Below are 17445 nucleotides of genomic sequence, written 5' to 3' on the forward strand. Positions count from 1 at the left end.
TATTTCATGTAAAATGAGATAGAATAAAAGAGAATGGAAAATACCAGAGTGTATCACTGTAGAAAGGTTAAATCTTGTTTTAAAAACTTTTGTTTCATTATGTGTAGGAGCCAAGTCAAAATTATTTGAGAAACACTGAGCTAGATAGAATGTCAAGAATGTGTAGGGGAAACAGCTTAAGGAGTGTCAGAGATGTGATCTGAAATGAACCTGAAGACAATGGAAGCCATTAAAGAGTAATTCAGGGAATCTTGTGATCACATTTGTGTTTTGGAAAGATCCCTCTAGAGAAAAGATGAAAGAGGAGCCAGGAGACTGCTCAGGTGGCTATTGCAGTAATGCACAAGAGATCAAGATGGGCTGGACTGGGAGAGCAGCAATGGGGATGGAGAGAGAGCCCACTTAAGGTTGGCTCTCAATATATAAAGATACCAAGCTGTACTGCTGCATAATTAATTCCCTTCAGGTGTAAACAGTAGGTGATGTGCAAGGCAGAGAAGTCAGAATGATTGATCTTCACTGGAGATTTGACCAATAAGTAAGATGAGATGACACTGGGGCTTGGGACTACTAAGAGAGAAATGGAATTATTAGGCTGTAAAATCTAATCTGGATTTTAAAAGAAATTAAATCCAGAAGCTGATTTAAGTTAAAAATAGTGAGAACAAGACACCTACCAGAATAGCTTAAATTAAAAGGACTAGTATTGGTGAGGATGTGAAACAAGTCAAGTTCTCATATACTGCTGGTGGAAGTAAAAATTGGTACAGTCAATTTGGAAAACTGGTTGGCAGTATCTACTAAAGCTTATCATATACAAATCTTATGACCCAACTATTCTACTCCTTGGTCCTCCTCTTCCCCAAAGAGAAAAGCATGCACTTGTCCAAAAAGACATGGACAAGAATGTTCATAGCAGCCTTATTCATAATAATAAAAAACTGAGAGCAACTTGAAGTTCATCAATAGTAGAATGAATAAATTGTGATGTTTGAACATTAAAATATTATACTGTCTCTCTCCCCATTAAGTGTGATTACCAGTTATCAACTGACAACAGTATAGCAATCTGTAGTGCCTCAGTGCATGGAATTGCAGAGGATTACTTTTTTAATATGAATAGTACAAGATTACTATTCTGTTTCTTTTGATGAGTTAATTTTGCCATTAAAAAGTCATTTTATTGTTGTTCCTTACCAATGTACAATTTTTGATGGAATAGAGTCAGCAATTCAGTGAAGCAAAGTGAGGATTAGAAGGTCATTCACACGAGCAGAAAAAGAAGATGCACTTAAGTAGAAGAAATAGGCCTGTGCCTTTGCTGAGCCTGACACTATGGTCCTGAACAGAGGAGACTTTTAAGGCAAACATTTTAAATCTATATACTCATTGCATGAATGAATAGCCTCAGTCAGCGTAGATACTCTTATTGAATCAAGTAGGGTTTGAAAACAGAAATCTAGAAAAAAGCATGGACTTGTTCTTTGTTCTTCCATTACTGTAGATATTAACTGGTTTCGGTCTTCAGTTGTAAAACAACTGAGTAATGTAGCACCTGCAACCAGAGGGAGGTTACATATGACGTCTGTGTTGAAAGAAGCCTGGTTTGCATGTTATTGTCATGATATCACTTTGGGCCACAAGTTCTTTGAGTCTAGAGGCTATGTGTTGTCTTTGTATCACCCCATGGTCTGTTACAGAATATCTAGCATAGTCTCATTATCTGTAGGCTCTAAAGCTGTTATGTTAGTCTTAGCGACTTCTTTATTAGAAGTACTTGCATTTTCAGGATTCAAAGTTTGTTTTTAAAAATTGGCTATTATATACTGTGCTGGGTTTTAGTGACAATACAAGAACTATTTATAATTGATATGTTAGGTGTCCAAAACACATTAACATACCTAAGAAACTTTGGAAAGTTTCTTGACTATTTTAAACATACTCAAATTAATCCAGTTTACATGGTTAAAAAAAAATTATACTGTCTCTTGCAAAAACATGGGTTAATCTCACAAACATAATAGAGAAAGAAAGAAGCAGACACAAAAGAGATACCATTTATAGAAAGGTTAAACAGATAAAACTAATCTGTGGTGTGGGAGATCAGAATAGTGGTTACCTTTGATGGAGTCCAGTAATGGCTCAAAAAACGTCAAGGAATTGAAAATATTCTGTTTCTTGATCTGGGAGTTGATTATATGAGTGTGTTCACTGTATGGAAAACCATCAGGATTTATGTTTAATCTTTGATCAAAATCAAAGATTTTTGATTGTGAAATATGTTTTACTTCAGGCTTTTAAAAAGTAGAAAATCAACAGAGACTAACTATTGTCATAGAATAAATTCTAGCAGAAGTACAATTTCTGGTTCCATGGACAGGCACCTCAGCTGCCCCAAGTTGAGTTTCTCACACACTTCAGTTCATGGCTTAGTAGTCTAAGTAAGACTTCTCTTATATGTTATTTTGTGCTATTTTTATTCTCTTTATCCCCCATCTTCCTCTCTCCCAGGTACCCATCCTAGTGTATTTAATATCTATCCTTTAAATTCACTGTCCATTCTTCTATGTAGAAATATGTGTATCTGAAAAACTCATCGTGGTGTTGTATATATGTGCTTTTAAGATATACCAGTGATGCTGCGCTAAAAATCTCATTTTGTTTCTTACATGTTAACCTTAGTACTATGAATTTGAGATATGATCATGTTATATGAAAATATAGCTAATTTATTATAATTGCTGCATGGCATTCCACTGTATGCATGCATTTTTTTTTTTTTTTTGCGGTACGCGGGCCTCTCACTGTTGTGGCCTCTCCCGTTGTGGAGCACAGGCTCCGGACGCGCAGGCTCAGCGGCCATGACTCATGGGCCTAGACGCTCTGCAGCATGTGGGATCTTCCCGGACCGGGATACGAACCCGTGTCCCCTGCATTGGCAGGTGGCCTCTCAACCACTGCGCCACCAGGGAAGCCCTGTATGTATGCATGCATTTTACGTCTTCATTCCCTAATAATGGACCTCCACATTGCTTCCCACACCATCCCACAAACTGTACACGTTTACTCATGGATCTGTGTGAGAGTTAATGAAGCACACTGTACAAGCTTGTCATCTTTATCATCAATTTTTTTTCCAGGAAGATTCAATCACATTCCTATCAGGTTTTATAATTCTTTTTAAATTTTTCCCCAATCTGATAAGCAAAAATTCTCAATATATCTTAATTTGTATTTAGAAATAACTTTAAAAATTTAAAATAAAAAAAAACTAGTAAGATTAAATCTTTTTTTCATATGTGTTTTGTTCATTTGTATTCTTCTTAGTCAACTGCTCATTCATGCCTTTAATTCATTTTTCTTCTGGGATTTTTTTCTTTTCCTCATTGATTCTTAAGAAAGATTCATATATTAACAAAATTGACCTATGTTCATACATTGCAGATATTTTTCTCATTTCATTTTGTCTTCTAACTTTGTTTATTATGGTGCTGCTTGTGGTAATTGGGGAGTTTATTTTGGTTTTTTTGCTGTTTTGTTATTTGGTTTGGTTTGGTTTTGGCCTTATAGCTGCCTTTTTGTTTCCTTTAAAAAAAATTTTTTTTGTATTTGTGTAATGCCTTTTATGGTTTTGGTTTGGGGGTAATACTCAAGAAGAGCAAAAAAACCTTCTAATTCAGTTATACGTTAAGAGGTAAGGGAAATATAAGCGAGGGAGACTAAGGTTGAGAGGAACATTAATCCTATCACGACACATCAGGGATGAAAGTAACCAACCAAACCAAAAGGAACTGTATTTGCAAAACAAGTTTTTGAAGTTAGAACCCACTTGGAATGTTTAAGATAAGCCAAAATAGTGCTGGCTTCAGCAGCATATATACTGAAATTGGAATAATACAGAGAAGATTAGCATGGCCCCTGTTCAAGGATGACTTGCAAATTCGTGAAGTGTTCCATATTTGGGGGAAAAAAGGTATTTGGACCACAGTAAGAACTCAATAAATGGCAGCAGTTGTTAAGACAAAAGAAGAAAAGATAGACCAAAATATACCCAGGATGTTGTTTTGATTGTACCTACCCTCTACTCACCTATACAATATGATAGTCTTGTTAGGCACTGAAGTCAGGGTAGGTTCCAACCGTCGTGACTTGAGATCCTGGGTCCTGTGTCATGCAGTGTCAAGAAGCAGAAGTGGCAGCCTCTCGCCACATTGGCTGACTAGCATTGGTGGGAATTTTAGACCACCAGGCTGATATCATCTGCAGTGTGTCACATGGTGAAGAAAGCAATGGTTCTTCTCTGGTCAGCATAACTGCTGAAGAAGTACAGTTACTTCTTTTTCTAGACACTTCAGTTAGAAATTCAAACCATGCCTTATTGAAAAGGGGATTTGAGATTGCCTACATGCAAAAATATAGTGCAAGATTAAAAGAGTAGATGAAGAAAATATGGAAAAGGAAAAATTAGAGTATGACAAATAAGATAAAACCAGGGATAACATTATTACACAAAATGCATACCTAAAAGTTGAGTACAAGTTGTGAAATAAGGGCAGGAATTTGAGCTGCCTCGCATTAAAAGCAAAAAGAGTGAAGCCTTTTCATGAAAGTTGTTAATGAAAATTACAATCATTCCTGATACTGAGTTCTGAGAGAAATTTCTCCACTGAGTAACCATAAAGAGAATACTGCCCCATGACCTAGTTGATAAAACCCTCAGCAACATATAAGCAGCAACAGTATAAGCTCTCCAATGTAGGCAACTGAGGGGAGTACTTGATATTTTTACATCCAGTGAGTCTCATACAAAAAGGGTTGAAAGTGTCTCCCCTTTCTTGATTAGAAGATTCTCTTAGATAAGGAAGAAAGATGTTATGAATGTTCATAACATTCAGTTCAAAATACACGTGGCAAATTTTGTTCCTTTGAATTTCTGTAGTCAAATTTTCAATGTTGCAGGGCAGGCTTGGATAGGAATTTTGTAGCAGAAAAGGACTTTCACATTAAACTGTGTAATTCCTTGCTGGCTTTTTATTCCTACCCAGTGCAAGCTATCCTTTTTATAATTCTGCAGGGTACTTAATAAACAAAATTTTATTGTAATAATGATTTGAACTACACAGTTGATTTGCTACCCACAATGACTACTTTTCTCTTCCTTCTATTAAGAGTGGTTTTGTATATGTTTTCAAATAAGTCGATTGAGCAATAAGAGTGATGAAGAGGGTAGCTTAAAGGAAAAGAGTTAACAGGAACTAAAGGGAGGATGCGGCACGCATTTTTGTGTCATCTTATTTTTGTCCTGGTGCTCTTATAGACAGAAGTGGAGCGAATGCACACTTTATGGAACACAGTCGGCCTGGGCAAAAACTGTCCTGTATTTGGAATGAGTTTTGGAAGCAGAACAGAGGTGTGTTTTTCATTATGCCACACTGGATTTTTGCATTCGAGAGTATAATTACCAAACCCAGCCCTCAAACCACTGCAAAAACATCACATGTTTCTTACACACATTTTTTCCCTTCAAACTAGCACTCAAGTGCCCACCTAGGGCCCTGCCCACAGTAGGGTTCGTTTAAAATTCTTTTCAAACACAGTTGTAACATGGCCCTCATCCACAAAACAAGTATTATCAGCAGTTAAATCATAGGATTATTCTTACATTACAGATAACTAGGTACATTCAATGTATAATAGTTGTTATATTAACACCTTGGGCCAGGCTCTCCCTGTGTATAAAATTGCCATGCAGAAGGCAAGCTCTCATCAATGCACCAGTATCTCTTTCAAGCTTATAATGAATCCGTGCTATAAACTTGAAGTTTAGAAGGTCGATTCAGTTTGGAGTTTAACTTATATTTAAAGTTTAGAAGCAGTGCTAAGGAGAAACAAAGACAGAAAGAGGTAGATATTTTATGCTTCCTTTTTTCCCAGAGAGCTCTTTTGGGGTCAGTGAGAAATTCTAAGCATCAAGCTCTCTTACAATCCCCCTTCCTTACTGCATATTGCAAACCCATGATTCTCCCCACTCACCCCTGCAGGCTGGGGGACAGCAGTTACTGAGGCTTCCTGGGCAGGAGGAGTTTCTAACTGAATTGTGTTCTAGCAGCTTAAAGATTTAATGCAGCTTTTTGAAGAACCTTAGTCAAGAGGAGTAGCATGGGAAACGGAGTCATTTATCACCTATGGGTTAGTGTGGAATATACACTAATATAATGCAAGAAGCTTACAGGCGGTACATTAACAAACACTTATTTTAATAGTGAAGTGTTTAAAATAATAATTATTATTGCATTTAAATTGTACTTACTATGGGCCAGACATTATGCCTTATCTCTACTAACTCATTTAGTCCTCAGAACTCTAGGAAGAGGGTAGGTAATATTATTGTCCCCTGTTACAGATGAGGAGACCAAAGCACGGAAAGATCAAGTGATTTGTCCCTGGTTGTTTAGGAAGTTACAGGTAAAGCCTGGATCTGAACCTATATAATCTAGCTCCAGTGTCTATGCAGTTAAGCCCTCTCCAGCTCTTCTCAGCCATATCGAGGGCATCCATTGTGTGTAACGAATTGCCTCCTCACCTATGCGTCTAGAATAGTGATAGCTGAGTACCATCCTTGGGTGCATAGTGTCTATCTAATGACTTCAGAAAAAGTCACTTAAATAACTTTCTGCTTAATTCTCTCACATAACCCCAATTGGAAAAGGCCATTCGATTATACGGTATAACACGTATTAGAGAAATACATGACTAGCTGTATTAATTATTGCTATGGGCTGAATGGGGCTTCCCCTTCATATGTTGAAGCCTAATCCTTAATTTGATAGTATTTAGAGGTGGGACTATGGAAGGTAATTAGGTTTGGATGAGATCATGGGAGTGGAGCCCCCATGATTGTATTGGTGCTCTTGTAACGAAGAGCCCAGCGCTCTCTCTCTCTCTCTCTCTCTCTCTCTCTCTCTCTGCCATGTGAGGACACAGCAAGAAGATGGCCATCTGTGAAGCAGAGAGTAGCCCTCACCAGACACCAAATCTGCTGGCACCTTGATCTCAGACTTCCCAGCCTCCAGAACTGTAAGAAATAAATTTGTTGCTGAAGCCACCCAGCCTATAGTATTTCTGTTATCGCAGTCCAAACTAACAAAGACATTTATCCATTATTGTATTAAAGATTACTCCAAAACTTAATGGCCAAAACAGCAAATATTTATTATCTCATAATTTATATGGGTCAGAAATGAAAACTTATGTTTATACAAAAACCCATACACAAATGTTCCAAAAACTGGAAATAACTCAAATATTCTTCAGAAGGTGAATGGTTAAGCAGACTGTGGTAAATCCATACTATTGAGTACTACTGAGCAACAAAAAGGAGCAGACTACTGATACATGCAGCAACTTGGGCGGGTATCAAGGGAGTTATGCTAAGTAAAAAAAGCCAATTTCAAACGGTTACATGACTTCATTTACATAACATTTTCAAAATGACAGAATTATAGAGGAATTTGAGAACAGATTGGTGGTTGTCAAGGTCTAGGGAGGGCGAGGAAGAATGGTGGCTGTGTCTGTAAAAGGGTAGCACGAGAGATCTGTGTGATGGAACTGTTCTGCTGCTTGATGTGACGGTAGTCACGTGCATCTACACACGTGATTCCAATTACACAGAATGAAATACACACAAAAGGAGTGCATGCAAATCTGGTGGATGATATCAATGTCAGTTTCTTGTTTGGGATATTATTCTATAGTTATGCAAAATATTGTTGTTGGGGGAAACTGGGTGAAGGGTATATAGCATTTCTCTGTATTATTTCTTACAACTGCATGTGTAGCTCATTTAGATTAAAAATACAACAGTCAACTTATTTTTTAAATCAATAAAATGAATAGGATGAGTACATTAGGATGAGAAAATCTACAGAAAGTGGGACAAAAAAAGTAAAGATGCAAAATATAAGAGACAAGAAAAATGATTATAGAATCAATCCAGGTGGGGAATAAGGAATGGCTGTTATTATGTGGTTTCTTTTGGGGGTGATGAAAATCTTCTAAAGTTAGTTTATGGTGGTGGTTGCACAATTCTATGAATATACTAAAAAATGATGAATTATACACTTTAAATGGGTGAATTTTATGGTATGTGATGCTTTTAAAAATAAAGAAAAAAGAATCAATCCAGGAGCGTTAAGACCAGACTAATAGAACTTCCACAAAAAGAGAACATGAAAAATACTAGGGAGGGAATTTTCAAATAAATATTTCAAGAAAATTTCATAGAATTAAAAGATATGCTTTTATAGATTTAAAAGACCTATGTAAAAGACTTAGAACAATGAAAATAATATGCATACCAATGCACAACAATGTGAAATTTTAGAATACTAGGCACAAAGAGAAAATTCTAAGTTTCCCAAAAGAAAAAAAGTCACAGACAATGGATAAAGAGTAAGGATGTTAACCAGATTTGTTTAAATTTATTTTTAAAATTTACACACAGTAAAATTTGCTTCTTTTGGAGTATAGTTCAATGAATATTGACAAATGCAGAGTCATGTAACCACCACCACAAATGAGATACAGTTCTATCACCTCAAAAATTTCCTTGTGCTGCCCCATTGTAGTCAGACCCTCCTTCACCAGTGTTCTCTGACAAGCACTGATCTGTTCTCTAACACTATAGCTCTGCCTTTCCCAGAATGCTATGTAAGTGGAATAGTGCAGTATGTAGCCTTTTGAAATTCATCCATGTTATTGCATGCATCAATAGTTGATTCCTTTATGGGGCTGAGTTGTAATCCATCATATAGATGTACCATAGTTTGCTTATCCATTCAGCAGGTGAAGGATATATGGCTTCTTTACAGTTTGGGCTACTATGAATAAAGCTGCTAAAAACATTCACGTATGGGCTTTTGTGAAAATATAAGTTTTCATTTCTCTTGAGTAAATACCTAGGAGTGGAATTACTGGGTCCTATGATAAGTGATTGCTTATAAGAGACTGATAAACTGTTTTCCAAAGTAGTATATATTTCCACCAATAGCATAAAAGAGTTCTAGTTGTTTCCCATCATCTCTGTCACTTGGTTTTCTCTCTTTGTTCTGTTTTGTTAAATTTAGTCATTCTAAAAGATAGGTACTGGTTTCTCAGTGTGGTTTTGATTGGTATTTCCCTAACGACTATTGATGATCAGCATCTACTTTGAGGAAATGTCTCTGCAAATATTGCCCCTTTTTTACCAGGTTGTTTGGTTTTTATAGTAGAGTGTTGAGTTCTTTTTATATTCTGGGCACAAATTTTCTGTCAGATATATGTTTTGCAAATATTTTATTCCAGTCAGGGAGTTGTCTTTTCATTCTCCTGTGTACTGCATGAAGTAAAGATCTAAGTGGTTGTTTGTTTTGTATATGGCTAGTCCATTGTCTCTGCTCAATATATTGAAAAGATTATCCTTTCCCCATTCCATTGTTTTGGCATGTTGTTTGAAAATTGACAAATCATAAGTGTAAGCATTTCTTTCTGGACCTTTTATTCCATTCCACTGGTGTGTATATATATATATATATATATATATATATATATATATTTTTTTTTTTTTTAGAAGATGTTGGGGGTAGGAGTTAATTAATTAATTAATTAATTTTTGCTGTGTTGAGTTTTCGTTTCTGTGCGAGGGCTTTCTCTAGTTGTGGCAAGCAGGGGCCACTCTTCATCCTGGTGCGCGGGCCTCTCACTATCGCGGCCTCTCTTGTTGCGGAGCACAGGCTGCAGACGCGCAGGCTCAGTAGCTGTGGCTCACGGGCCTAGTTGCTCCGCGACATGTGGGATCCTCCCAGACCAGGGCTCGAACCAGTGTCCCCTGCATTAGCAGGCGGATTCTCAACCACTGCGCCACCAGGGAAGCCCCCACTGCTCTCATTTTTATCCTCAGACACTATCTTGAATATATAGCTTTATAGTAAGTTCAGGTAGTGTACCTCTTCCAACTTTATTCTTTTTCAAAATGGCTTTGGTTATTTTAAATTCTTTGCATTTCATGTAAATTATAGGATTAGCTTGCCAATTTCTTAAAAAAACAAAAAAACAAAAACAAACAAACCTGCTGGGATTTTTATTAGGATTGTGTTGAATCTATACATCAATTTGGGAAGAATTGACACCTTAACAATATTTCATGAACATGGAACATTTCTCCAGTTATTTAAATCTTCTTTCATTTGTCTTAGCAAAGTTTTGTAGTTTTTAGTATACAGGTCTTGCACTTTGTTGAATTTATTCCAGAGTATTTTATTCTTTTTGATGCTATGGTGAATGAAATTGTTTTCTGATTTTCACTTTCAGATTGTTGCTAGCATAAAACAATTGAATATTTATATTAATCTTGCATGCCATGACCTTGTTAATCTAGTTTATAAGTTCTAATTGTATCATAGATTCCTAGGATTTTCTACCCAAGGGATCATATTGTTTGTGAATGGTTTTATTTCTTTCATTTCATCTGCATGCCTTTACCTTTCTCTTATCTTATTATACTGGCTAGAACCTCTAGTACAATATTGAATTTAAGCAGTGAGAGTGGAAATCCCTGCCTTGTTCTTGATATCAAGGAAAAGCATGTAGTCTTTTACCAGTAAATATAATGCTAAGTGTAGATTTTTCATAGATGCTTTTTATCTGGCTGAAGAAGTTTTCTACTATTCCTTGTTTGCTTGTAATTAAGAGAGGGCATCCTATCTATATATGGGAGCTCTTTTCTCTCTCTCTCCTGGATTCAGCATAATTTTTCTGCCTGTTGTCATTTGCCCACAGTTATTCATGAGAATTCAACCTGGAGTGCTAAATTCAAAGAAACAGTCAAGACATTTTCAGTCTCTTCACTGTGGCCAACATGGGCTTCTAAAGCAAAGACAGTCTGTTCTTCTACAGCTTATTTTTCTTTAACAAAATCTAGCTTGTATGCAATTAGTAATTAGGATAAGGATATCAATATAATGCAGAAGTTGTGTTCACTTAAATGGGATTTTTCCTAGGTTTTTAACATTTTGTGCCAACAAGTAACAGCAATTGAGACTAAAGCACTTGACACAGCTGAAGACAGGAAAGCCATGGGGGTACAATCGCCCCACAGTCATCTCCTTGGCTCAGTCTTACCTGATTGCCTGTTTCTCCCCATCATGGTATATTTTTCATTCTTTGCTGTAGTTCAGCAACCTCAACAATTCCTTTCAGATAGGTTTCATTTATCTATTGCTGTATAATAAGCCACCCCAAAACTTAGTGGTTTAAAGCAACATAAATGTTTAATATACCATTGTTCTGGCAATTTTGGTGAGGCTGGGAAGGAACATCTTCTCTTTGTTTCACAGTATCTGGAGCCTCAAGATGACTCCAGTGGATTGGAGGCTGGAAGAGCTAGGAGCTGGCTGGGTTTCTCTATTTCTGTCTCTTTTTCTCTCTCTCTTCCCTTTCCACATGAATAGTTCAGACTTCCTCATAGCACATTGCCTTCAGGGTGGTTGCACTTCTCACAGAGCAGTTGACTTCTCCCAGCGGCAGCATTCCCAAAGTCCGTGGTGGAAGCTCCAAGTTTTCTTATGATCTAACCTCAGAAGTACTAGAACATCCCTTTTGCTGTATTCTGTTGGTCAAGCAGGTCATTAGGGCCAGCTCAGATTCCAGGAGAGGGAACTAGACTCTGCTTCTCAATGGGAGGAATAGCAAAAAAACTGTAACCATCTTGCATCTACCTAAAGCCCCTTTCATCAAAACTATTTGACTTTTTTTTTAAGCTTAAATTCCATATTTACTGGAATACTTTTATTAGGAATTTATCGTATCTTTTAAAATTTGGCTAGTATATTCATTTTAAATTGTGCTAGTTATTTATTTAGATGGTGCTCTAATTATCAAGTTCCATAGATTTTGGGTGGTTTGTGCCAACTATATTTTGTCCACAAACTTTGTTGTTTTGAGTGCAAGATTTCACAGAACTCAACATTTTCAGGAATACATATATCATGTATACCCCATTACAGCAGAAACACCTGTAAATGCATGTGCTTACAGTCCTAGGGTCTTCACTGAGTGTTCCAGGCCTCTGCTTAGACCCACAATTTCTTAAGAAGCCCCAATTTCTTATTTTACCCCTTGATCCCAATGCAGAAGGACATTGTTACATCAAACAACACTCATTCTTCAAGCAGAAACTGCCACAAAGAGGCAGTAATAAAACTGATCTTCTGTGATGAAAATGCAGGTTGACTTCAAGGCAAAACTGGGAAAGTGATTTTTTTTCAGATTATTGTTGTTTCTGTTTTAGTCATTTAGCACATTGTTACGTATGTGGCATGGCAGAGAATCTCATGCAAGATTAGCTGAAGACATGTAAGGCATTCAGTGGGCATAATGCCCAGAGGAATTTGTGTTTGTGTGTGTGTGTGTGAGAGAGAGAGAGAGAGACAGAGACAGACAGAGACACAGAGAGGCACAGAGAGAGGGAGAGGAGAGAGGCTGGCTGATTTGTCATTCAGAGCTCTGCTGAATTCTTTCCTTGCCTACTTGCATCTTCATCACTTTTTTGTTAAGTACTTTTCAAAACACAGGAACACTGTAAGGAAACCAAATACCATTTACAACTAAAGCTAAGATTGACTTTTCTTCCGGCCACTTTCTCTGTGGAAATAAAACCACACACACGTACGTGCACATGTGCGCTAGCGCGTGCACACACACACACACACACACAGAGCTTAGCGCTCAGAACTTGAGCACCACCGATGAAGGGTAGGTCCTAGCACCAGATTTCTGACATAAAATTCCATATCAAAATAAGAGCATTCATAAAAATGCCATATGATTGACTAAATTAGTAGCACTATTGAGATGAAAGTCATGACATCTTATAGTCACAGGCCAAATTTCAACAAAAATTTCTTGACAACCTGCTGTATATTAAGCACCATATGAGAAGGATGTATGAAAAGAAACAAGAATTCATTTCCTATTACTCAGTTGCTGAGGCCGAAAACCTAGACTCCCCTTTGACTTCTCTCTTTTCAAAGCTCTCAGTAACTGCTGTAGAATCTACCATTCCGAACATATCTAATCCGGACGCTCCTCACCACCTCCTTGTGCTGCCTTCTTAGTTCAAACCACCACCTTCTCTTCCATGGACTATAGCAGGAGCCTTCTAATTGTTCTTCCTTCTCCCACCCCGCTCGGACCACATACTGTCTACTCTCCACACAGCAGCCAGGATGTCCTTCTTAAAAACAAAATCAGAGGGACTTCCCTGGTGGCACAGTGGATAAGAATCCGCCTGCCGATGCAGGGGACACGGGTTCGAGCCCTGGTCCAGGAAGATCCCACATGCTGCGGAGCACCTAAGCCCGTGCGCCACAACTACTGAGCCTGCGCTCTAGAGCCCGTTAGCCACTGATGCCCTCACACCTAGAGCCCGTGCTCCGCAACAAGAGAAGACACTGCAATGAGAGTAGCCCCCGCTCACCACAGCTAGAGAAAGCCCGCACGCAGCAACGAAGACCCAACGCAGCCAAAAATAAATAAAATTAAATCTTTAAAAAAAACAAAATCGGAAAGCTCCAACAACACTCAGAATAAAATCCCAAGTCCTTACCACGTCCTTCAAGGCCTCTGTCTCTCTCCTACCTCATCTTTTGTACTTTGCTCCTTGATCACTCCAGCACACTGACTTTGAACATACCTAGTTCATGTTCAGTTCAAGCCCTTTGCACTAAGCTATTTCTTCTGCTTGGAGTCCTCTTCCCCTCATCCTACCTCCTGCCCCAAGACATTCACTTGATTTGAGTCTCTACTCAAATGTCACTTCCTCAGAGAGGCCTTCTCTGACCTAAAATACCATAGCTTAAAATAGGAGAGGCTGCCAACTCCTCGCTCTGTCCCCTTACCCTGAATTGTTTTTGTCTTCCTAGCCTTTCATGTTAAATATTTATCTTTTTTGTCATTTTTCTTCCCCACTAAAATGAAACCCCAAGAGCTTCGTCCGTCTTAACTGCTATCATCCCAATGCCTAGAACAGTGCCTGCCACGTAATAAATAATAAATATTTGTTGAATGAATGCATGCATGAGTGAAAACCTGTCCTGGCAGAGCTCTGATCTGTATTGGAAGGCAATCTTGGAGACAGCCATGGTCATACAATGTGATTGTGCTGTGACAGGTGCATGTGCAAGGTGTTTGGGGAGCTCAGAGGACTGAGTCACTGGCTGCTTAGGGAGGGAAGGGCCAGAGTTTTTTCACCTGAATCTTAAGGATTCATAAGGGCTCACCAGATGAAGTCTGCAGAGGACATTTCAAGCAGAAGAAATAGTGGATGCAAAGGCCTGGATATAAAAACATAACACACAGGGAAGCTAGTCATTTCGTCATGCCTGGAAAGCAGGATGTGCAAACGTGCCGCAGAGGGAGATGAGAGACGAAAGTCGCAGAGGTGAGTTGATCAGCTCAGAGCCAGAAATGACTCTGCGAGAAACCTGGAAGGGCCACTGGATTTGAGGAAGATAAAATCATCCTCAGAGTTTCAGAGAGAGTTTACTGGCCTCTATGTGGTGGATAGTGTGAGGCAGAACAGTCATCACAGGGGGAATGGAGACAAGGTGCATTTTGAGAGAGTGTGGAGGGGGCTTGGTGACCTAGTTGTGGGGGACAGTGGAAAGGAAGGAACAGGCCAGCAGAATTTTAAACTTGGGTGACTTGATGACTGTATCCTAGTAAGGAAACCCAGGTCTGGAGAGTAAGGAAGAGAAATAGTTTCCGCCCACATTTGCCCAGTGTTCTTCCTCCCCAAGCCCCTGGATAGCCATCTTCTACTTTCCAGCCGTCCATTAGTGGGGGAGCCCACCTGCCGGGTTCCACAGCAAACTGCACAGGGCTGGGCTCACACCTGCTCATCCCTTCCACCCACTGAGCCTCGGGGATTAGGTCACACATGTGTGCCTGCCTCTCTCTTTCCTTGAGACAAAAACCTCTCTCAGGTGGCTCTTTGTCTCGAACATAGATTCCTAGCAATTCTGCTCAGACACAGCAAGTCCCAGCAGGGCCAAGACTTAAGCTCAAGCCTAGATCCACCCAAACTCAAGTCTAATATTACTGAACTTTTGTTATTATTTTATGTAATTTTTAAATTATACAACTAATACATGAATACTTTCCCATTATAAAAAAATACAGACAATACGGAAGTACACAAAGACTTGAGAGTTCCTTTCATGGCCACCCCTTGAAAAAGAAAAAAAGTACACTCCCCCTCCTAAGAGTAAGATGTTTCTCTTCTTCAGTCCTTTATTACACGCACACACACACATTTATATACACACACGCATACATACATATATACATATAGAAACAATATATGGTTTTATATGTTATCTTTGGGCTCAGATTATTTTGAAAACTTTTTCACTTAAATATATGTCTTCTAAGATTTTCACAGCAGTAAATGTAAATCTACTTCTTTCTTTGCAAACTACTGAATAGTATTCCATGGCAGAGATGTATATATTTGTCACTGAATCATTCCCCTTCTCATGGATACTTGGGTTGCTTCCAAGTTTGCAAGATTTTAAACAGTGGTACAGTGAGTATCTTTATACACTCTATTTTGTACACGTTTGCAAATGTTTCTCTAATGTGGATCCCTGGAAGCAGAACTGGTGGGCCATCCTAAAGGTGTTCCATTTTAATTTTGCTAGAGGCTGCCAGTTTTCCTATTCTATCTTATTAAGTGCTTCCAGATGTACTAAAACAAGAAAATTTCCTGAAATTTTCAGTTATATCTTGACAGGATCCTTAACTGAGGCTAACATCAATCCAGGGACAAGCCCAACGCTCATGCTGATGGATGTGCAGTAGCCCAGAAGGCTAGGAATGATGGGCTACAGGCAAAGTTCTTAGGGCTTTATAGCTTTTCAGGGGCCTGCCAAAAGGTTTGGAATCTGAAAAAACTGTTTGCTTCAGTAGATGAAAAGAAAAAGAGAACATTGAGGTTAATACAGATTTATTAACTAATTATAAAATGTAGCGTGTGTCAACTTCATGGCTATTAGATTTAGTATTCACAAACGTTTCCTTATTGAGCAACCTGATATTCTCCTGAATTCTTTCCCTGACCTTCTCTACTCCCTAGTTTGAGGGACCAGCCCAGCCCTCTTGCCTTGTCCTTCTCATGTTCAGGGAAGATATTCACCCAGAAAATATTATCAGGGCTTCCTTTTTTCCCTTCCCTGCTTTGGGGGTCTTTCCAAGGGGATTCCTTTGTGATCCTCTTCAGGAAGGAGGCAAGTTTAACTTGGACAGCAGATTGAGGAAGGGAGCTCCTTCTCCAGGAGGGGGCAGTATTAGGGAAGGAACTGCATTTGTCAGGTGTCAAACACGGGGGTGGGGGGGAATTCTTCTCTCATCTGCGGGAGAAGACGAAAGGCAGTGAGGGCCCGGAGGGACCAGTCCCAAGCACTCAATGGGTGGGTGGGGCAGGGCCTCTGGGTCACAAACTCTCTGCTATAGGGATGAAGAGGCAGGTAATAGCCGGGATCTCTCTCTGACCTCAGCTTTTATTCTGAATATCAACCTCTTTTTCAGTGAATTTATTTTCCGCTAGTGATTAATTCCTGATGTGGCAGTGACATTGCACCTTACTATTTTTCATCACGAAAGTATCATATTTCAGCAGCACTGTGGGCTAAACAGTCCTTGCAGGACATGATGGGGACCTGATCCATTATAATGTTTCTATGGGAAAATGCTTTGGGGTTTCCAACAGTGGACTTAACAGAGGAACCTCCGGAGTATATCCATTCCTGACTGAGCGCTGTTCACGTGGCCCACATATGAGATGATCAGACGTTTCTGTTTTCCAAGGAAGTTCCAGTTTGTGATTCCCTGGGAAATGTCCCAGGTCAGGGAGTTTTTTATTCAAGTTTCTCTGTACTAAACTACATAGTACTGTGGATGTGAGATGCCTTATGGATTGACCTGGCTAAATTATGTTGTTTTTTTAAGCTGGTGACTTTGTAGTTTACAAAATGACCCATGGAGTTTGGCAGTGTGCAAGCCTTGAAAGCTCAAGATGCATTTCTAAGAGTATAAACATTCCCTTTGGCCACTTGGACTATAAAACCCAACAGGTTCCCCTGCTGGGGATTGTTGGTGGGCTTCCTTTCCTCCTTTTCTATTACTCCTTTTTTTTTTTTTTTTTTTTTTTTTTTTTTTTTTGCGGTACACGGGCCTCTCACTGTTGTGGCCTCTCCCCTTGCGGAGCACAGGCTCCGGACGTGCAGGCTCAGCGGCCATGGCTCACGGGCCCAGCCACTCCACGGCATGTGGGATCTTCCACGGACCGGGGCACGAACCCGTGTCGCCTGCATCGGCAGGCAGACTCTCAACCACTGTGCCACCAGGGAA

The 17445-nt window shown here is 39.1% G+C and overlaps 1 non-coding gene across 1 annotated transcript; it reads left to right on the forward strand.

Annotated features, from left to right (window-relative positions):
* The first annotated feature begins 3856 nt into the window (after positions 1–3856).
* On the forward strand, positions 3857–3963 carry LOC132522541 (U6 spliceosomal RNA). Its single transcript, XR_009541280.1, has one exon. It is a non-coding gene; the product is annotated as a U6 spliceosomal RNA (small nuclear RNA).
* The last annotated feature ends 13482 nt before the right edge of the window (positions 3964–17445 follow it).

This window comes from Lagenorhynchus albirostris, chromosome 6, assembly GCF_949774975.1.
Source record: "Lagenorhynchus albirostris chromosome 6, mLagAlb1.1, whole genome shotgun sequence".
Classification (NCBI taxonomy): Eukaryota; Metazoa; Chordata; class Mammalia; order Artiodactyla; family Delphinidae; genus Lagenorhynchus; species Lagenorhynchus albirostris.